The sequence below is a fragment of the Callithrix jacchus genome, chromosome 4, assembly GCF_049354715.1.
Source record: "Callithrix jacchus isolate 240 chromosome 4, calJac240_pri, whole genome shotgun sequence".
Classification (NCBI taxonomy): Eukaryota; Metazoa; Chordata; class Mammalia; order Primates; family Cebidae; genus Callithrix; species Callithrix jacchus.
The window spans coordinates 31,838,495-31,861,253 of record NC_133505.1 but is presented as its reverse complement, the minus strand read 5'-3'; the positions used below and the strand labels follow the sequence as shown (position 1 = coordinate 31,861,253).

At 52.7% G+C, this 22,759-nt stretch overlaps 1 long non-coding RNA gene across 15 annotated transcripts in view; it reads left to right on the top strand.

The window, feature by feature from the left end:
- Positions 1-22,759, top strand: part of LOC144582303 (uncharacterized) — an 89,890-nt gene that overhangs the window by 16,681 nt on the left and 50,450 nt on the right. For all 15 annotated transcript variants that reach the window (XR_013534765.1, XR_013534762.1, XR_013534764.1 and 12 more), the window contains one exon: positions 7,677-7,840. This is a non-coding gene — a long non-coding RNA (uncharacterized LOC144582303). The remainder of the gene's footprint in view (positions 1-7,676; positions 7,841-22,759) is intronic.

Sequence of the window (22,759 nt, the reverse complement as noted above, 5' to 3'; positions counted from 1 at the left end):
ACATTCAGTATCCTCCTCTTAGCTATGTGCAACTCTATATTATTAACCGTAGGCATCCCATAGTGATACAGAACACTAAAACCTACTCCTTCCAGCTAGTCATTTGTATCCTTTAACAAATATCTTCCTCCCTTCCCCCTGCAAAATCCAGCATCTAGTGTCCTGTTCTACTTCTTACTAACATGAGGTAAACATTTTTTAGCTACCACATATGCATGAAAACATGCAGTGTTTAACTTTCTGTTCTTGGCTTATTTCACTTTGCATAATGTTCACCATTTCCATCAGTGTTGTTGCAAATGACAGGATTCATTCTTTTTTATCTCTGAGTTTGTGTGTGTGTGTGTGTGTGTGTGTGTGTGTGTGTACCACAGTTTCTTTACCCATTCATCTGTTGTTGGACACCTAGGTTGATTCCATATCTTGGCTGTGTGAATAGTGCTGCAGTAAACATGGGCGTGTAGATGTCTGTTTGATATCCTGATTCCTTTCCTTTGGGTAAATGCCCACTGGTGGGATTGCTATATCAGATAGTAGTTCTATTGGTAGTTTTTTGAGGAACCTTCAAACTGTTCTCCATAGTGTCTGCACTAGTTTCTATTCCCATCAACATTGTGTCAGAGTTCCCGCCTTTTCTCCACATTCTCACCCGCATTTGTTATTTTTTGTCTTTGTGATAAATAGCCATCCTGACTGGGCTAAAATGATAGCTCATTGCGGTTTGACTTGCATTTTCCCTAGTAATTAGTGATGCTGAGCATTGTTTCATCTATTTATTGGCCATTTGTATGACTTCTTTGGAGAAATGTCTGTTCAGCTCATTCGCCTTTTTTTTTGAGACAGGATTTCACTCCCATCACTCAGGCTGGAGTGCAGTGGTGTGATCATGGCTCACTGCAAGCTGTGCCTCCCTGGTTCAAGTGATTCTCCTGCCTCAGCCTCCTGAGTAGCTGGGATTACAGACACCCGCTACCACGCCCAGCTAATTTTCTGTATTTTTAGTAGAGACAGGGTTTCACTATGTTAGCCAGGCTGATCTGAACTCCTGACCTCAGGTGATCTGCCCATCTTGGCCTCCCAAAGTGCTTGGATTACAAACATGAGCCACAGCACCTGACCTCATTCATTGAATTCTTTCACTGTAAAATTTGCTTATTTGTTAAATACCTATTTTTGTTCAATTTCTCATTCAAAACATTCTTTTCCTGATTTTGTTGAATGTTTATTTGTACTCTCTTGTGTATCACTGAGTTTCCTTAAGATTTTAATTCTGAATTATTTTTCTAGCAATTCCTGTATTTCCTTATTGTAGTCTCTTACTGGAGAGTTACTGTTTTCCTTGGGAGGTGTAATGTTTCTTTACTTTTTTATGTTTGATGTATTCTACATTGATTTCCATACATCTGGTGGGAAAGTCACCTTTTCCAATTTTAAGGAGTACATTTTGTAGGGAAAGAGTTATTCACATGAATGGGTTTTGGAGTGTTGGTTCAGTGGGAATGCATTGGCCCTGGTTCTGGATGAATGCAGTAGTGCAGTCTCCATGTACTTTCTACAGTTGTAATCCACTTCACTGATGTTTCCAAGTACCTCAGTGATCTACACTGAGGGAGTCTGTGGCAACAGTGGCACAACTGGCCAGGTGCGATGGCTCATGCCTGTAATCCAAGCATTTTGGGAGGCCAAGGCAGGTGGAACACTTGAGGCCAGGAGTTTGAGACCACCCTGGCCTATATGGCACAAAACCCCGTCTCCACCAAAAATATAAAGTTAGCTGGTTGTGGTGGCACATGCCTATAATCCCAACTGCTAGGGAGGCTGAGGCACAAGAGTCACTGGAATCCAGAAGGCAGAGGTTGCAGTGACCAAAGATGATGCCACTATGCTCCAGCCTGGGCAGCACAGTAAGACTGTTCCAAAAGTAAAAGCAGCCTGGCTTTGCTGGGGTGGGGGTGACGGGCCACCCAGGGATAAGTCCCATGGGAGGAGGGAGTGGCAGAGGCCACGGTGGGGTGGGGCTGGGCCGTGGCTGGGAGAGAGGAAAGCTGGGAGGAAGAGGCCGGGCCGGGAGAGTCTCAACCCTAGGAGGAAGGAGAGGAGGCTGAGCATTTCCTGGTGCATTCACTGCCCACCTGACTGACTCACTTGGCCAAGGAAACTCCCAGGCCCCGCCCAGACCCCCAAGCTGCTGCAGACCAAGGTGAGGAACCCCACGTGCCTGTGTCCACCCTGCAGCCTCCATGGGGTCCAGGTAGCCCTTGGAACCTGGACCAGCCAGGGTGGCGGGGCTGGGACTGAGCCCCCGAGCACGCAACCTCCAGAATCGCCCTGGCCCCAGCATCCCCAGCTTCCATCCCCAGGTTCCTGGTCCCCCCACCCTTAAACTGTGCCCCCTGGGCTCCAGGTCCCTGCACCCCCTAAACCACAGCCCAGGGTTCCAGGACTTTGCAACCCCTAAACTGCTTCCCCTGGGCCCTGCACCCCCAGACTGTAGGTCTCGGCTCCAAGATCCCTTCCCATGAACTTGTGGCTCAGCACCCGGATCCCCGATTCTACTCCCGGCACATGGTCCAGCTCCTGTGGGGAAGGGGCACCTCCATGTTTCACAGTTTTCTTGTTGGAAAGTAAGGGGCAGGCAGATTGCTAGTGTTGCCCTAAGCTTGCACAGAGGGATCTGAACCCATTTTTCTTTCGTGCCCTTTGAGAACCTGAGGGACCCTGGTCTGTGGGACTGTTTTGTGCATTCTTGGAGAGAGAAGTTTTGGGCTTTGTTGAGGAGGTGCTATTGTTTCGGGGCACTGCTGTTTCACACGAGCCTTCTGAATTTTGTATTTTCAGCCTGAAATACATGAGCTTCATTTGCAGTACACTGTGGGTGTGACTAGAAGGTGGTAAGAATAATTGAAAAACGAGGTTGAAGGCACTTTTTCTTTTTAAGCCGAGAGGGGCGTTGGGACGGTGCCCACTCCACTGTGAAGTCCATCTGGAGTAGCTGCAGATGGAGCCGACCACCACTCAAGACCCCCTGGGGACTGAGGCTTGGAGCATTTGTTTTCTGGCAGCAGAGGGCACCATGGCCACCCCAGGAGTGGTGGCGTTTCCTGGAGTCATTGGGTGGACTCTGGGATGAGGTGTGGCTGGAGCCATGGGGTTGCCCATGCGGGTGTGCGTTGCTGTACCTGACAGCTTGGTGGCTGCGACAGAGCCCTGGCCAGGCCAGGACCTGCGGAGCCCCATGTGTGCTGCCCTTTGCCTGCGTTGGCCAGTGCTTTCCATGTCAAGTCTAGACCCACAGGCACGGAGCCTGGAAGAACGAGTCACGTTTGTAGGTGGGCATGGGCCATGGCAGGTGTGCACATTTAGGGTCCCTGTGACCGATGCACCCTGGAGTCCTGTGTTAAGACAAGTGTCTGTGTGCCATGCTCAAAAAAAAATGTATCCCCTAAGTTTGTATGTGTTTAAATTTACTTAAATTTACTTTTTTGTGTGCAGTTAGTTCAGTGAGCTTTAACAGATGCATGGATGGCAGTGACTACCACCACAGTCAGGATACCCAGGAAGGCAGCCTCTCTCCTCCTCTCTGCTCCTGAAGCCACCTGTCTGTTCCTTAGTCCTGCTTCTTTGCCTTTTCCAGAAAGTCACGTGTGGGCTTGCAGTCTGGCTGGCTTCACTTAGCATAAGGAGTTGGAGATTCAGCCATGCTCTGGTTTGTCCCTGAAGCATAAAGATACAAAGGTTTTAAAAGTGTGGCTCTCAGGTACAGCCTGAGAGAGAAACTAAAATTATAAAGTGATGAGAAAAATTATAAAACTATAGTTCATTAAAAATATTAAATAGTATGGAACCAATGCGTATGCTGAAAGTGAAATTCCCTTGGTACTTTTAAGTAGTATACAGTCCTTGCTGTGCATATGCAATTTTTTTGTAACATAGAGCATATTGCATATGTTATCATCATACATTTTTCACTTAATGATGTTTGTTTATTTAAATATCTTAGCAATCTTTACATGTTGGTATATACAGTGTATACACACAGCTTTCCCTTAGTCTTTTAAGTGGCTGTATAGTGTTTTGTTTTGTTTTTGAGGCAGAGTCTTGATTTGTGGCCCCGACAGGAGCACAGTGGTGCAAACTCGGCCCACTGCAACCTGTGCCTCCTGGTTCAAGCGATTCTCCCATGTCACCCTCCCAAGTAGCTGAGATTACAGGCATGCACCACCACACCTGGCTAGTTTCTGTATTTTTAGTATAGACAGAGTTTCACCATGTTTCCCAGGCTGGTCTTGAACTCCTGACCTCAAGTGATCCTCCCTCCTCAGCCTCCCAAAGTGCTGGAATTACAGGCACAAGCCACTGTGCCCAGCCAGATGACTATACTATTCTGTAGTGTGGATGTTCCATAATTTTATCAGCCTCCTGTTAATTGATGTTATTGTTATTTACTGTTTTACACCACTACAATCAGTGCTTGTGTCTGTATCTTTGTGAACATATTCACATTTATCATGCTAAAGGTGACTTTGGGTTTAAATAATAGCTAACATTTCATGAGTACTTCTCATGCTCCAGGCATTGTTCTAAGCCAGGGTTACCTGTCAAGGTCCAGGTAGTGACTGCTGACAGCCATGCAGGCCCTGTGGTCTCTGGGCTGTAGCACCCATGCAGTGTGGACAGTATGTATGAGGAATGAGTCTGGCTGTGTCCCATTGAAACCTCTGTCTAGAAAGAGGCAGTAGTCTGTAGTTTTCTGGCCACTGTTCTAAGTCATATACATCCTAATTACTCTCAGAGTCCTCCAAGGAAGGTGCAGTTACTATCCCCACTTTGTGGATGAGGAAACTGACACAGAGAAAGGAGAAGTCCAAGGTGACATGGTTGATCAATGGCTGAGCCAGGCCTTGACCCATCCATCTGACTTGCATGCTTCAAGTTTAAAGATTAGAAAGAAGCTGCCAAATGTCTTCTCCTAAATGTTAGGCCTGGTGGCCGGACCCTCAGGCACCTGCTGAACCAGTGGCCTCTGGTTCTTTGAAAACCATGTGCCAGCTAGGTTCCAATCTGGGCAGCTTTTGGATGCTGGATAGGCCAGCACCCTCTCAGCACCTATCATTGTGTGCCTGTCTATATTACTGGTTTTGATAAATGTTTCCCCAGCACTAGCTTACAGAGAAGTCTGCTCAGCCAGTGCCTGGGACCACCCATCTGGCAGGCAGGAGGAAAGACAGACCTTTCCAGCAGGGAAGATCAAGTTGGGTGCTGGCAAGGTTAACTTTCTTTGATGTCTGTTCCAGCAGTAATCACCTGAGCCCAGGTCGGCATGTTGCTTGGCCTACCATGACCCATTTTTCTTCAGTAATGTGGAGCAGGCCTGGTGCGGTGGCTCATACCTACAATCCCAGCACTTTTGGAGACCCAGGCAGGGTGAATCACTTGATGCCAGGAGTTCAAGGCCATCCTGGCCAACATGGTTAAACCTTGTCTCTATTATAACTACAAAATTAGCTGGGTGTGGTGGTGTATGCCTATAATCCCAGCTAGTTGAGAGGCGGAGGCAGGAGAATCACTTGAACCCAGGAGGCGAGCTGATACCACTGCATTCTAGCCTGGGCAACAGAGCGAGACTCTGTCTCAAAAAATAAAAATTGTGAAGACCAAATGAGATAATGTATAGAAAAAAATACTGCAAGCTGGTGCAGTGGCTCATGCCTGTAATCCCAGCATTTTGGGAGGCTGAGATGCATGGATCATGAGGTCAGGAGTTCCAAGACTAGCCTGGCCAATATGCTGGAACCCCATCGCTAATAAAAATACAAAAATTAGCCAGGCATGGTAGCATGCACCTGTAATCCCAGGTACTCAGGAGGCTGAAGCAGGAGAATCGTTTGAACCTGGGTGGCAGAGGTTGTAGTGAGCTGAGATCACACCACTGTATTCCAGCCTGGACAACAAAGCAAGACTCTGTCTCAAAAATACTGCATAAGAGACACTGTTTATGCTAAGTTTTCTAAAGATTTTATCTTTATAAAACGTGTTTTATAGTGTGAAGTTTTAACTAACATAGCCAAGTTATTTTCATTGTTTACCCTATTAAAATTCAGCCAACTTCTTGGTTATCCCTAGGTAATCTTTTGTTGGTAGCAGTAGTAATGAAATATTTCTTGAATTTTTATTTTGAAGGAATGTTGAATTTTATGTTTTTCAGCGTCTACTGAAATGATTTTTTTGCTGGATTTGCTGAATGTGATGTAGCACATTTATATATTTGTGTTTATTGAATCATCTTCGTATTCCTCAGATGAATCCCACGTCATCATGGCAGATGATCCTTTTATTGTCTTGTCAAATGCAGTTTTCATGTATTTTCTTGAGGATTTTTTATGTCTGTGTTCATCAGAGATATTTGCCTGTGGTTTTCTTTTTTGTGTCGTGCTTTGGTCTGGTTTTTGTGCCAGGGTGGTGCTGGCCTCATAGAACAAGTTTGGAAGTATTCCTTCCTCTTCATTTTTGGGCAAATATTTTGAGTAAAATTGGTGTTAACGCTTGTAAAAATGTTTCATCGAATTCATCAGTAAAACCATGATTTGATTCTTGTGTTTTTCTTTGACAGGAGACTTTTTATTACTACTTTAATTGCATTACCCATAACTTGTCTGTTCAGGTTTCTTAGCTTTCTATTATTCTAGCCATACCAGCCCAGGGATGCAGGAGAGGCCCCAACGAGTGGCCACACTAGCTGCTGCCTTTCTCTCTGTCTGCTAACACATCTGGTTTATTTCAGCATCCCCAGGTGTTCTAAAGGGGGCAGAGTATAGCCTGCCCTGGCGTGGGAATGCACAAACACAGGACCCCTAGGTGAGCCTAGAGCTGGGACTGTAGCTAGAACTTAAGGGCAAGAGAGGCCCCTGACCTCTCACTTCCTGGTCCTGGTCCTGAGGTTTCAGGAGTTCAGCCAGAGTGGGCTCACTCAATGTTGTGTAATGACAGGAGGGAAGGCAGCAGCCTTTGACACTTCACATGAAAATGTCGCATGAAAAGAACCACTGTTCAATCCAGTCTTGGCCAGAAAGTCATTGCTGTTAGAGAAAGAGCCAGTGTCTGAGTGCCTGTAGTTATGTATGTATGAAGTATATCCATATATATGTGTAATGCTTGTTGGCTTACAGTGTCTAAATATTTATCATCTAAAGCATCAAAACAAATGTTCACTTTTCCCAGTTCTGATATTGACCGTGCATGACCCTATAAAAATTTAACCACTTTTTATAACAAAAAACAATAATATTAGCTGCCATTTACTGAGGCTCAGAAACATTAAGTAACTTGCCTAAGATCACACAGCTAGTAAGTGGCAGAGCAGGATCTTACAGTGACAGTTTGGAGGAAGAGGAGAAGAAGTGATGGACTTGATTCCTGCCATGCAGATGCAGGTGGGCCCCAAGACTTCAGCTTCTCCAGGGCCTGGCTTAACTCCAGAAATGCCAGGCAGCTCTTTCACCCCATCTCTGCTCATGAGCTTGCTCTAGGATGGCTGCCAAAGCTACTTTTTAATTAAAATCCACATGAGAACACTGTGGCTAGAAACTTCTATCATCCTGGCATTTTCCTTTCCGTGGGGCATCCCAACTCAGCAGTTCCTCTGTAACATGGCTAACTCCCCTATTCTTTCCTCCTAGACTTTACCTTGTGGGATCAGAGTGGAGACTGCTGTTCCTGAGCCCTGCTGAGAGTCATTTCTGGTGTGGCAGAGTTGACAAGCCACCTGCTTCTTGACTGCTGCTGACTCATCTCTGCAGAGTAGACACACCTCACTTCTTGGACATCACTGAAGAATGTTCTGGTAAGTAAATTTTTCAGGAATGAAAGCTTACTTCTCAGAACACTCAACTTTAGAAACCTGGAACTATTTTGCCCATTAATTTTTTTTGTTTTTGAGATAGAGTCTTGCTGTTGTCACCCAGGCTGGAGTCCAGTGGCACAATCTCAGCTCACTGCAACCTCTGCCTCCTGGGTTCAAGCAATTTTGTTTTGCTAGCCTTCTGAGTTGCTGAGATTACAGGTGCCTGCCACCACGCCCAGCTACATTTTATATTTTCAATAAAGATAAGAGTTTCACTCTGTTGGTCAGGCCAGTCTTGAATTTCTGACATCAGGTGAGCCGCCTGCCTTGGCATCCCAAAGTGCTGGGTCTGTGCTATGGTCAGGTCCAAGACAGAGCCCAGCCAAGTCTAGACCCCTACCCAGGGTAGGGACAAACCTAGGGTAGGGCCGAGGCAGGGGCCAGCCAGGGTGGTGCCAAGATGAAGGCAAGGACAGGGAATGGCCAGGGTAGGGACAGGACAATGGAAAGGATAGTGCAGATTCATGGCATGGCCAGGATCCAGGGACAGGGTCAGTGCCATAGCATCACTAGCAACTGGGCTGTGGCTAGGACAGTGACAGAGCCAGAGTCAGGGCCAGAGCAGTACAAGACCAGGGTAATGCCAGGCATTTCAGGGTCAGACAGGATCAGGACCAGGGAAGGACCAGGGAAGGACCAGGGTAAGGCCTCAAGCAGGGCAGGGACAGGACCAGGATCTAGGTTAGTGCCAGGGCTGGGCCGTAACAGAGGGGCAAGGCCAAGAAAAGACCTGAGTAGGGTAAGGATCAGGACCAGGGTGGGGGCAGGGCCAGGACTGACAAGATAGGCTTGTGGCAGGGCATGGCCAGAGCTGGTTCATAGAGAAGGCAGGGCCAAAGGTAGGGCTGAGGTAGGGTCAGTGAATATGGAGGTTCAGACCAGGACCAGGGCACAACCAAGGTAGGGTAGGTCATGGCATTGGTACGACTGGGATGTTGCAGTGTCATTTCAGTGCCAGGATAGGGCAGAAAAGGAAAGACAATGGTAGGGCCAGAACAGGGACAAGCCAAGGCAGTGCCAGGTCAGTTCAGGGCCAGGATACCTCCAAGTCCAGTTCAGGACCGTGGCAGATCCAGGGCTATTGCAGAACAAAGTGTAGGACCAAGACTAGGTCTGGACTAGCGCCAGGTCCAATGCAGGGCCCAGTCAAAACAATGTTAAGGACTAAGATAGAGCCAAGTCAGGGTCTAAGAGTAGGCCAAGGGCAGGTCCAGGGCAAGGTGAAGACACGGGAAGGGTGGTTCAATACAAAGGCTATACCATGACAGAGCAGGACCAGGGCCATGGCAGAGTCAGGGCAGGAGCTTGGCAGGACCAGCGACCAGGGAAGGATCAGGATCAGGGTCAGGCATGGATAAGAGCAGGGTTATGGTCAGGGATATGGCAGGGGCAGGGTAAGGATATGATAGGGCAGATCCAGAGCCAGGCCATACAGAAGGTAGAGAAAAAGCCAAGGTAGAGTTAGGACAGATCCAGGGATCGAGCAAGACCAGGGTATAGCCAGGGTAGGATAGACCAGAGCAATGACACTACTGGGTCATGGCAGGTTCAGGTCAGTCCTGGGAGAGAACAGAACAGGCAAGGCCACGGTGGAGACAGGGCAGGGAAGGGCCAAGGCAAGGATGGGACAAATGAGTCCCATGACATGTCCAAGTACAAGTCACAGCTAGAAAAGGACCAAGAGCATGAGCATTGGGAAGCCTGGGGTCATGTCAGGACCAAAGTCAGGACAAAAGGCAGTGTCATAGTGAAGGCATGGTCAGCCCAGTTCCAGGGAAGTGGTAGGGTATGCTAGAGCCAGTGTAGTACAGGGACAAGGAAAGGGCAGGGCAGATAGGGGTCAGGGCAGGGTCAGAGCCATGGCAGAGAAGGGACAGGGAAGGGCCAGAGAAAAAGCAAGCCAGGGAGGGTCCAAGGCAAGAATGGCCAATTTAGAACCTGAGCCAGTGGAGGCCAAAGGCATGGTCAGGACAGAGCAAGACCAGAGTAGGGAGCAACATAGCAAGCCAGGGTAGGACCAGGGCAAGGTTAGGGACAAGATAGGACTGAAATAGCACAGGACCAAGGCAGGGCTAGGGCCAGGGTAGAACCAGAGAATGGCAGGGCCAGGTCAGGGTCAATTCAATGGCATGAGCAGTATCAGCACCATGCTATGGGCAGGCAGATAAATGGAGAGCCAAGGTGGGGCCAGGGTCAAAGCAGACATAGGGTGGGTCCAGTGCCAAGACACAGCAATTGCAGGGTGAGTACTTTGTCAGGGCCAGTTTAGGGACAGGTCAAGGTTGGGTTAGGGACAGGGCCAGAGCAGAGCAGGGTCAGTTAGGGTCCAGGGTAAGGGCAGAGATAGGGCAGAACCTGTACAAGGAAGAATCAAAGGTAGGGCCAGGGTAGGGTAGGGCTAGGGTAGAGTAGGACTAAGGTAGCACAGGGCCTGGCCAAAACCAGGGTAGGGCCATAGCAGAGGGAGGACAGGATCATGACCAGGGTATGCTGTGGCCAGTACAGAGCCAGGATAGAGGATGACGGAAGGATGGCTGGAGTGGGAAGGATCAGGAACATGGCGAAGTGAGGGCCATGACAGAAGTAGGGCCTGGTCAGGACCCTCATATTGGCAATACAGGGCAAGGAAAATGGCAGTGCCTAGTCAGGACTGCTAGGGCATGACTAGAACTGGGGCAGGACCAGAACTGGAACAGGGCCACAGGCAGGGCAGGAAGAGGGATAGGTCATGGCCAGGAAAAAAATCAGGGGCAGGGTAACAGCCGGGGACATGACAGGACCAAGATAAGGGCCAGGACTGAGCAGAAATAGGGCAGGGCCAGAGCCAGACAGGAACATGGCAGGGCCAGGGCTTGGGACAGGGAAGGTTCAGGATCAGCACAAGGCAGGGCAGGGATAAGGTAGTGCAGAGCAAAGGCAAGATAGGGCTAGTATAGAGCAAGGATGCAGCCAGAGGATGGCAGAGTAGGGTCACAGAAGGCCATGCTGAGGAAATGGACCAGGCAGGGTCCACAACAAAGCAGGGCCAGAAAGGGGCCAGGACAAGGGCAAAGCCACTGAAGGGCCACGGAAAAGGCAGGGCCATGGAGGAGCCAAGACAAGGACAAGGTTATGTGAGAAGCAGAGTCAGGACCAGGGAAAGGCAAAGGGAAGGTAGGGCCACAGCAGGCCAGAGTAGGGCCAGGGTAATGCCAAAGTTAAGGCAGGACTAGGATAGCACGGGATTAAGGCAGGGCCAGTGAAGGGCAAAGCCACAGCATCACTAGAGCATGGTGAGGTCCGTGGCTTGAACAGAGCAGGGTCAGTGTCATGGTATAGCTAGGCCTGGTCCAGGGACAAGGCAGGCATAAGGAGGATCCAGTGACAAGATATGGCTGCATCAAGGACAGGACCAGTCCAAGTCCAGGTCCAGGGAAGGTTCAGAGCAAGGAGAGAGCCAGGCCAGAACCAGGAAAAGACAAAGACCAGTCCAGGGCAGGGTATGGTAAGGGTAGGACCAGATCAGAGAAGGACTAAGGTAGCACAGGGCCTGGCCAAAAGCAGAGGATGGCCATTGAAGGGGAGGACTAGCAGTAGGGCCAGGGAAAACACAGGCTCAGGACATGGCAGGGCCAGGGCAGAGGAGGGCAGTGCAGGGCCAGGACTATATCATGGACAGAGTAGGCCTGGGGTTGTCATCCCAGGGCAAGTCTGATAAGAAGTCAGGGCCTGGGCCAAGACAGAGCCAGGGAAGAGCAGGACCATTTCAGGGTGAGGGAAAGGCCAGAGTTTGCAGGGGCAGGGCTATGGCAGATCAGGCCCAGGATAAGGGTAGGGCCAGGTCCAGAAATATCATAGGACCAGGGACAGCTAAGGCAAGGCAGGGAAGTACCAGAAGCAGGCCATAGGGCACAGCAAGTCCCAAGGCAAGACCAGGTGGTACCAGGGCTGAATGACAGCTCTGAGTGAAAGGTCTGAGGAAGGATCAGGGAAGGTCTGGAGCCGAGTCAGGGTCAGATCCAAGATATGAACGGGGAGGGATCAGGACCAGGGCAGGCAGGGATAGGCTGTGGGAGGACCAGGCCATGGCAGGGCTAAGTCACCACTGGGACAGGACAGGACATGACTGGAGTCACACAGGGTAAAGGCAGGACAAGTCCATTGCAGGGCCAGGGTCCAGAGCAGAACCAGAGAAGTGCTGGGACAGGGCCAGTGCAGGCACCAGGACCAGGAAAAAGGGCAATGTCAGGAACAAGGCAAAGAAAGCTCCTCAGGGTCAGAGTCAGGACCGTGGCAGGACCAGCAACAGAGCTGGGGCCAGACAGTGATAGGGCCAGAGTCAGGGCAAGGTCCAGAGAAGAGCATGTACTGGGTTAGGGCCCATGCAAATCAGGGACAGGGCCAGGCCAGTGCCATAATAAAGCCTTAAGCAGGTCAGGGCCAGGGCAGAGTTAGTACCATGGCCAGGTATAGGACAAGTCTGGGGTGGGACCGTGACTGAAAGGACCATGACCATGACAAGACCAGGGTTAGGAGCAGGGGCTAAGTGGTCAATGTCAGGGCTGGGGCCAGGTCTGTGCTAGAGTGAGGGTGAAGGACAACATAAGGCAGTGCCAGGTCAAAGGGGCAAGACTAGGACCAGGATGAGGTCAGGACCACGGAACAACTAGGGTTGGGTCAGGCAGGGCAGTGGAAGGGCCAGCCCAGGGTAGGACCACGTTGGCACTGTGGCAAGGCAGTGCCAGACCAGGATAGCACAGGACAAAGGTAGGTATGGTCCAATGAATGGACAAGTTCAAGGCAAAGAGAGCAGCACCAGGATCATGGCAGGACCAGCAACAGGGTTAGGGCCGGGAAAGTGACTGTGTGATGGTGGAGGCTCCGGCCAGAACAGCACATCAGAGTAGGGCCTGGCAAATAAGACCCAGGACAAGGTCAGGGTCCATGATAGGGCAAGACCATGACCAGGTATAGGACAAGGATGAGGGAAGGCTATGACAGGGTCAGCGCCATGGCAGTGTTAGGGTCAGGAGCAGGGGTCTGGCCTGGTTCAGGGGCAGTGTGAGGTCCAAGGAAGGGAAGGGCAAGTGGGCAAGACCAGGATCAGGGAGACATTAGCTACAGGACCATGCCAGAATTAACATAGGGCCATGGGGCCAGGCCAGGGCCAAGAATGGGCCAGGAACAGGGACAGAGTAAAGGTAGGACCACAGAGAAGGCAGGACTAGAGAGAGTCCAGAGCAAGGGATGCAAAGGCAGTTACAGGTCAGGCCAAGACCAGGTTAGTGGCAGGGCAGCGCTAGGATAGGACAGAGCACTGCTAAAAGTAGGGCAGGGCCATAGCAGGTGCAGGACTAGGAACAGGGCCAGGAAAAGCAGTGGGCCACTTTATCGTGGAACCAGGACATTGGATGACAGGGTAGGACCATGTCATGGACAGGATAGTTCCAGCATCAGCCTGGGGAAGATCCAAGGCAAGGTCAGGGAGAAGGTATGGTTAAGGTTATGGCAAGGCAGAGACCTCCAGTACAGGGTCAATGCAGGGTAAGGGCAAGGCTAGAGCGTCAAAAGGTACCAAAGAGTAAGGGAAGGTCCAGGACAGGGTTAGGGTATGGGCAGGGAAGAGCAGGGTCAAGACCTGGATCAAGGATGGTCTAGGGCCAGAGCTATGGTAGGGCCTGGGGGGCACTCTGGCTAAATAAGGGCAGAGCCAGGGCAGGTCATAGAGATGTAGAGCAAAAGCCAAGGCAGGGTCAGAGCACATCCAGGGAGCGTCTAGGGCTGGGCAATGGAGGGTAAGACTGGACAATGGCACACAACCAGTGGAGGGTAAGCCTGGGCAATGGCACACATAGGCCATTGCAGGGCTGGAAAAGACCTTGATGGACCAGAGCAGAGGCAGGTCAAGGCATGGCCAGTACAAATCAGGCTCAGGATATGTCCACGTCCAGATCAGGACCAGAACACGACCCGGACAGTGACCACTGGCAGGCCTTTGGCCATGACCAGAGTCAGCAAGGAGCATCAGGACAAGAATCAAACCATGGCCAGCACAGGTCCAAGGAAGGTACAGGGTAGCACATGGCAAAAACAGGGCTGTGTAGGGCCAGGGAAGTGGGTAGTGTAGTGCCCTGTCACAGCTGGACCAGGGCAGGACTGTGATGGGTCATGGCTAGGGAAAAACCAAGGGAAGGTCAGAGCTAGGGCAAGATAGGACCAAGACTAGGGCCAGGAGAGGGCAAGAAGAAGGCCAGAAACTGCAAAACGTCGACTAGGGCTGGTATATGACACGTCCAGAAAGGGGTCAGGAAAAGGTCATGACCAGAGAAGGCATAGGGAATGGGCAGGACCAGGAAGGGACCAAGGCAAGTGCATGGCCATTTCAGAACTAGAGCCAGGGTAGACCAAAGGGAGGACCCAGGTACGGGAAGGGCAGGATAGGGAGGACCATGGCAGACCAGAATAGCAGAAGTCCAAGACAGAAATATGGCATGGCAGGGTAAGGGCAGGGCAGTGTCAGAACACTTGCATGGACAGGGCAGAGTCAGCATTGTGCCACAGCCGGGACAGCTTCAGAGACAATGCAGGGCCAAGGAGGGGCCAAGGCAAAGGTAGGCAAAGAGTGGGTCAAGTGCCAGTGTATACCTGATGCAGGGCCAGGGTGTTGCCAGTGCTAATGTGGGCAAGGCCAAGGTTGGGGCAGGGACAGAGTTAGAGTAAGGGCAGGTCCAGGGAGGGCCCGGAGCAAAGGCAGGAACAGGGGAAAACCAAGCCCAGGATAATTCAAAGTTTGGATGAGGGCAGGATATGGACAGGGTAGTGTCAGGACAGAGGAGGATTAAGGGAGCACAGGGTATGGCCAAAAGCAGGGTAGGCTCATAGCAGGGGCAGTACTAGGAACAGGTCCAGGGAAAGCACTGGGCCTAGTGCATGGCAGGGCCAGGACGGAGGAGGGCACAGTAGGACCAAAATTGTCACAGACAGAGTAGACTTGGGGTCAGTCTAGGGCAGAGCCAGGGTAAAGCCAGAGAGAAAGCAGAGCCGGGATTATGACAGAGCCAGGGTAGAGCAGAACTAGTGCAAGACCAGTGCAGGGTGAGGGTAAGATCAGGGAACGGAACGGAAAGATCATGGAGGGTCAGGGTCAGGACAAGGGTAGGGGTATGGCCCAGAATGTGCAGGACCACAGGCTGGGCCAGAGCTGTGCCAGAGCAGGGAAGGGCAGGGCATGACTAGCCCCAGGTCATAGAGAGGGCAGAACAAGTGCCAAGACAGGGCCAGGTAGTGCCAGGGCTGAGTGACAATGAGTCATGAGTGTAAGGGCTGAGACCAGGTCAGGAAAGGTCTAGGGCTTAGTTAGGATTTGATCTGAGACACGGCCAGGGCAGGACCAAGGAGGGGTCCGTGTCAGGGTGCAACCAGGACAGCATTGGACAAGGTAATGGGAGGACCAGAACATGGTGGAATCAGTTCATCACCAAGACAGAGCAGGGCTAGTCCAGGATAGCACAGGGCAAAGGAGGGCAGGTCCAATGCATGGCAAAAGTCCAGATCAGGGCCAGAGAAGTGCTAGGGGAGGCACCTGGAAAGGGTAATGTCAGTACCAAGGCAAAGCCCGAGCAAAAGCAGGGTCAAGACCATGACAGGACCAGCAAAAGGGGTAGGGACAAGACAGTGACAGAGCCAGGGTGGGGGCTAGGGCCAGAACAATGTACCAAGGTAGATTGTGGACAAATCAGACCTAGGACAGGGTCAGAGCCATGGACAGGGTAGGGTAAGGGCAAGACCCAGGATACAGGCAAGAGCAATCTCAGGATACGGGCAGAGCTAGGGCCAGGATTATGACAGGGCCAGGGCCAAGACCCTGGCACGTCAAGGACAGGGAGATGGCAGGGCAGGGCAGGTTAGAGCCAGATCCAGGTCATAAGAGAACAGGGTAAAAGCCAAGCTACAGTCACTACTGGTCAAAAGAGGGGTTAGGGCTAATCTGGACTAGGGTACAACCAGTACCTGGTGAGACAGGGCAATGACACTATGGGGCCATGGGAATGCCAGGATAGGGTAAAACAGGAAGGGCCTTGGTTGGGCAGGGCACAGACATGCCAAGTCAGGACTGGGACAAATCAGGCCCAGGATGTGTCCAAGTCTACATTAGAGCAGAACAGCACCAGGACCACTCGCAGACCAGGGGCCATGTCAGGAGCAGAGTCAGGATAAGAGGCCAAGCCAAAGCCAAGGCAGGACCAGTGTAGGCCCAGGAGAGGGTCAGGATGGGACATGGCCAAGTCAGGGTTAGGATGGGGCCAGAGCAGGGCCAGCACAGGGGGAGGATAGGAGATGGCCAAGACAGGGTCTGGTTGGGGCCCGGACAGCCCAGGTAATGGTAAGGTTGGCCCAGGGCAGAGCACTGCAGGGCCAGGTACAAGACAGAGCAGGTTTAGGGTAGGGCCAGGCTGAATGCTAAGGCGACACTCAGAGCAGATCCATGGCAGGGCAAGACAAGGAGATGGCAGACCCAGCATCTCAGAGGGCTAAGGAAAGGCTACGGCAGGTAGGAGCAAAGGCAGGGACAGGGCCAAGATAATGCCAGGCCACAATGGGACCAGCTGATAGAAGGGAGAGGCCAGAGTTAGGGCAGGACCAGGACTAAGTTAGAATCAGGACTATGGCAGGATGAGTGGCAGTGTGAGGGCCATGGCGAAGTGAGGGCCAGGACACGGCCATGGCATAGGCAGTGTAGGACAAGGCCTAGTCAGGGCTGGACTATAGTAGGACCAGAAGTGGGGCAGGGCAAGATGCACAGTGGGACCAAGGCTGGTTCATAGCCAAGGAAAAACCAGGGGTAGAGTCACAGCCATGGACATGACAAGACAAAGACTAGAGCCAGAAATAGGGCAGGGCCAGGGATTGGGACATGGCATGGTCAAGACCAGCGCAGGGCCAGGACAGAGCAGAGATAGGGTAGTACAGAGCCAAGACCAGCAGGGCCAGTGTAGAGAAAGTAAGGACCAGGGGATGGCAGGGTAGGTGCAGGATAGCCCAGGGTTGGGACATGGACCAGGCGGAGCCCACAAGGCAAGTCTAGGAAGGGGCCAGGGCAAGAACAAGTGAAAGGCCAGAGAAGGACCAGGTAGAAGTCAGGGCCAGGGAGGAGCCAAGACAAGGGCTGGGCCAGGTCAGAATCAACCAGGGAAGACCAAAGGGAGTGCCAGGACAGGGCAAGTCAGGATAGGGAGGCCATGGCAGGCCAGGTTAGGACCAGGACGAGGTGAGGGCTGAGGCAGAACTAGGGAGGCACAGGAACAGGGAATGTGTGGGGAAAGGCAGGGCCAGGGCAGAACCAGTGCATGGTATGAACAGGAAAGGGTAGGGAAAATGCTGTGTCATATCTGAGGTAGGTCCAGGGACAGGACAGAGCCAAGGAGGGTCCTGGGAAAGACAGGCATGGGTGCAATGCCAAGGCATGGCCATTGAGGGGCCAGGGAATTTCCAGGGCCTGTGTAGGGCCATGGCAAAGTTGTGGCAGGGACAAGGCTAAAGTAAGGGCATACCTAGGGAGGGTCAAGGGAAAGGGCATGGCCAGGGCAGAACCAGTACCACATCAAGGCAAAGAAAATGCCATGGCAGGTTATGGCCAGCTTAGGATCAGGGCAGAGCAGATCTAAGGTAGCACAGGGCATGGATAAAAGTAGGGAGGGTCAGAGCAGGAGCCGGACTAGGAACAGGACCAAGAAAACACTGGTCCCAGTGAATGGTAGGGTCAGGGCAGAGGAGGGTAGGGCCTGGATCCTGGAAAAAATAAGCCTGGGATCAGCACAGTGCAGGCCTAGGGCAAGGCCAGGGGGAAGAAGGTATAGCCAGGGTAGAGCAGGATTAGTGCTAGGCCAATGTAGGGTGTGGATGAGGCCGGGACACAAAACTACAGGGTAATGGTGGGTAAGGACCAGGTCAAGGGTAGGGCCACAACTATGATTGTGACAGGAATAGAGCCAGGGCAGAGTAAGGGAAGGGCAGGACCAGAGACAAGCCATAGAGTGGGTAGAGGAATTTCCACGACAGAGCTGTGTAGTGTCAGGGCTGAGTGACACTGTGCCCTGAATCCGAGTGCTGAGGCAGGATCAGGAAAGGTTCAGTGCTGAGTCAGTGTTAGATCCAAGACAGAGCCAGGACAGGACCAAGGAGAGCTCAGAGCCTCTACTGGGCCTGGAGACAACCAGGGCAGATTTGGGCAAGGCAATGGGAGTACCAAGACATGGCAAAGCCAGGTAAACACTACCACAGGGCAGGGCCAGGCCGGATAGCATAGGTTAAAGGCAGGGCAGCTCCAATGCAGGGGCAGGGTTTAGATCAGGGCCAGAGAAGCTGCAGGGCAGGGCTGGCACCAGCACCAAGAAAGAGAAATGTCACGACAAAGGCAAAGACAGAGCAGGACCACGACCAGTGCTGTGGTAGGACCAGCCACAGAGCTAGGGCCAGGACAGTGATGGGGCCAGGGTTAGAGCTAGCACCAGAACTGTGTACTAGCGTAGGGCCCAGGAAATCAGAGCCAGGACAGGGTCAGAGCCAGACCTCGGGCAGAGTCAAAATAAGGCCATAATCAGGGGAAAGGTCAGTGGCAGGGTCCACGCCAGGGCCAGGGCAACAGCAGTGTCATGGAAGGAGGAGGGTCAGGAGCAGGGACAATCGTGGGCCAAGGTGGGGGCTGGGGCCAGGTCTGGGATAGGTACAGGGTAATGCCTGGGCAGGGCCGGGGCAAAGGGTCAAGTCTAGGTTCAGGGCAAGGTCAGGGCCATGGAAGGACTAGGATAGTGCAAGACCAACTCCAGTTCAGGACCAATGCATGGACAGGCACAGGGACACTGTAAGGGCCGAGCCAAGGCAGAGCTAGAACCAGGACAAAGCAAAAGGAGGGTAAGGGCAGATTAGGGCCATGGTGGGGCTGTTATAGCAAATGTATGGTCAAAATCAGGACAGGACCGTAGCCAGGGTAGGACTAGGAACAGGGCCAGGACAAGCACTGGGCAAGGGTCTGGCAGGGCCGTTTCAGGGCCAGGACAGAGGATGACAATACAAGACAATGGTTATGTTATATACATGGTAGGTCCAGGTCAAGGCCAAAACCAGCTGAAGGCTAGGGAGAAGACAGGGCTAGTGCCAAGGCTGTGCCAAGGCAGAGAGGGCCAGTGCAGGGTCAATGCAGGGTGAGGGTAAGGCCAGTGCAATGATCATGGGAAGGGCCAGGCTGGATCAGGGCAGGAAGATTGCAGGGAATGGCAGGTTAGAGCCCATCTAGGCCAAGGCAAAGACAGTGTTAGGGCCCAGATAAGGGCAGGTAGGGCCAGGAATATGACAGGAACAAGGCCAAGGAAGTACCATAAACAGGGTAGAACCAGGGCTAGGGCAGGGACATGGCAGGGACATGGGCTTAGATCAGGGAAATGTCAGGGCCATGACAGAGCACAGCCAGTGTAGAGCAAGGACAGGACCAGGTGATGGCAGGGCATGGACAGGGAAGAGCAGGACCAGTACATGAACAGAATATTGCTTACGATGAGCCAGGGCCAGAGAGTGGCCAGGGCAAGGGCAAGACCAGAGAAAGTCCAATGAAATGCCAGGGCCACGTTGGGTCCAAGGCAAGGACAGCAACAGGGCAGACCACAAGGCAGGGCAAGACCAGAGTAGGGAGGGTCATGTCCATTGTAGGGTCAGGGTAAGTTCAGGGCCAATGCAGGACAGTGATGACACAGAGTCATGGGATTTCTGGAGAAGGGCAGGATCAATGCAAAACAAGGATATGGCAGAGCAGGGTTAGGTCTTTGGCATGGACAGGGCAGGGTCAGCACTGTGCTATAGCCAGGAAAGGTCCTGGGACAATGCACGGCCAAGGAGGGGTCAGAGAGAAGGCAGGTATAGGGTTGGTCAAGTGCTGTCGCATATCTGGTGCATAGCCAGGACGTTTCCATGGCCAGTTTAGGGCCAGGACATGTTGGTTCAGGGGTAGGGCCAAATCAAAGGCAGTGTTAGGGAGGATCCAGGGAAAGGGCAGGTCTAGGGAAAAACCAGGACCAGTGTAGTGTAAAAGCTGGCCCAGAGCAGGGTACAGCCAGAGTAGGGTCAGAGCAGAGCAGGACTAAGGTAGCACAGGGTCTGGCCAAAGGCAGGGAAGGACCATAGCAGGGGCAGGACTAGGAGCAGGTCTTGGGCAAGCACTGGGCCCAGGGTATGGCAGCTCCAGGGCAGATGTGAGCACAGCAGACAGGGTCATGAGATGGACTGAGTTGTCCCAGGTCAGGGCCAGTGCAAGACCAGACACTTTCAGCCCCAGAGAAGGCAGGGCCTGAACCAAGGCAGCATCAGGGTAGAGCAGGAACAGTGCAAGAACAATGCAGGGTGAGTGCAAGGCTAGGGCACAGAAGGGCAGGACCAAGACAGGTCAGTACCAGGACAAGGATAGAGACAGGGCCTCAAATATGGCAGGACAAGGGCAAGATTCAGGGCTGTGTTAGGGAAGGGCAAGGGAAGGGCACGAACCAGAACCAGGTCATAGAGAGGGTATGGTGGGGCCAGTTCAGGGTCAGGGATATGGTAGGACCAGTAGGGCAAGTGCCATGGTCATTCCACTGTGTGCTAGGGCTGAATGACACAGAACCCTGAGTGCAAAGGGTGAGGAAGGGCCAGGGAAGGTCCAGGGATAAGTGAGGGTTAGATCCAGGACAGGGCTAGGGCAGGATCAAGAAGGGGTCAGGGACATGGAAAGACCATGACAAACCCAGGGTAGGGTTGGGCAACACGATGGAAGAACCAGGTCATGGCAGGGCCAGGTCAGTGCCAGCACAGAGCATAGACAGTCCAGGATAGTACAGGGCAAAGATGGCAGTTCCAGTGCAGGGCTAGGGTCCAGACCAGGGTGAGAGAAGCATTGGGGCAGGACCAGGACCAGGGACATGACTAGGACCAGGACCAGGAAAGGGAAATGTCAGGACCAAATTAAGCCACAGCAGGGCTAGGGCTAGGGCCAGGACAGTGACAGTGCTAGTGTCAGGGCTAAGGTCAGAGCAGTGTACCAGGGTAGAGCCCAGGCAAATCAGAACCAGAACAGTGTCAGGGCCAGGTCAGGGTCAGGATAAGGACTTAAGTAAGGCAGCATCAGTGCCAGGGCTTGTGCTGGACCAGGACAGGGGCAGATCTATGGCCAGGTCCAGGACACAGCTGGGGCAGGACAATGGTATGGCCAGGACAATGGCAGGACCATGATTGGGGGTAAGAGCAGTGGCAGTCAAAGGTCAGGGCTGGGGCCAGCTCTTTCGTAGGGACAGAGTGAGGGCCAAAGCAGGGAGGGTCAGGGAAAAAGGGCAAGACCAGGAACAGGGCAAGATTAAGGCCAAGGAAGGACTAGGATAGCACAGAGCTAGGCCAGGATCAATGCACGGCCAGGGGCCATGTTCTTGCCATGGACAGAGCAGGCCCCACAACAAGACAGGGCCAGAAAGGGGCCAAGGCAAAGACAATGCTAGGGAAGGGCCAGAGAAAAGGTGGGGCCAAGACTGGTCCAGGGACAGGGCCAATGCAAGGGCAGTGCCATGGAGAAGGCAGCACCAGGGAAAGTCCAGAGCAAGGGCAGGGTATGGACAGAACCAAAACAGGACAAAGGAAAGGTAGGGACAGTGCAGTAGAAGGCCAGTTTAGGGCCAGAGACAGTGCAGTACAGGGCTAGGATAGTGCAGGGCATGGCCAAAAGCAGGGCAGAGCCATAACGGGCAGGCCTAGGAATGGGGCCAGGGTAAGCAGTGGGCCAGTTTATGCTGGGTCCCGTACAGTGCCAAGATATAGAATGATAGAATAGGGCCAGTATCAGGGCAAGACCATTGAGAAGGCAGGGCCAAGGCCATGTGAAGGTAGAGAGGGCCAGTTCAGGAATGCAGCTTGAGAGCAAGACCAGGACATCAAAGAGCAAGGGAAGGGCAAGAACAAGTTTAGGGTCAAGGCTTTGATAAGGGCAGGGCTAGAGTGGGGCCAGGACAGGGCTGAAGATAGAGCAGGTGTAACAGTAGGCTGGGCCAAGGCAGGATACTGCAGAGCCAGGCTGAATGCCAAGGGCATGCTCAGAGCAGGGCCAGGTCAGAGGGAGGGTCAGGGAATGGCAGGATCAGCATAGCAGAGGGCCATGGAAAGGCAAGGGTAGCTAGGGGCCTGGGCAGGACCAGGACCAAGACAATGCCAGGGCCAGAGCCAGGGCAGAACCAGGACCAAGTAAGGGTCAGGGCTATCACAAGATGAGTGGCAGGGTAAGGGCCATGGCCAAGTCAGGGTCAGGCTCAAGGAAGGGCCCTGACATGGGGAATGTAGGGCAGGGCAGGACCAGAGTAATGGGTAGTGCAGTGCCCAGTCTGGACTGGTGAAGAGCTGGACCAGAACCAGGCAGAGCCAGAGACAGGAGAGGACTGGGGCTGGGTCATGGCCAGGGAAAAACCAGGGGTAAGGTCACAGTCCAGGTACATGACAAGACCAATTCCAGGAGCAGACCCAGGATCAGGACAGACTCAGAGTCAGGGCAGGAACATGTCATGACCAGTACAGCACCAGGGAAGGGCAGGAGTAGGGTGGCTGAGAGCTAAGGCAGGAAAGGGCCAGTGTAGAGTAAGGACATGGCCAGGGGATGGCAGTGCAGGTACATTGAAGGTCCCACAGTAAGGCAGGGCCAGAAAGGGACCAGGGTGAGGGTAAGTCCAGAGAAGGGCCAGGGGAAAGGCAGGGCCAGGAAGTGGCCAAGTCAAGGGTAGGATTAGGTCAGAACTAGAGCCAGGGCAGATGAAAGAGAGTACCAGGGTAGGGCAAGACCAGGGTAGGGAGGGACATTGCAGGCCAGGGTAGGGTCTGGGT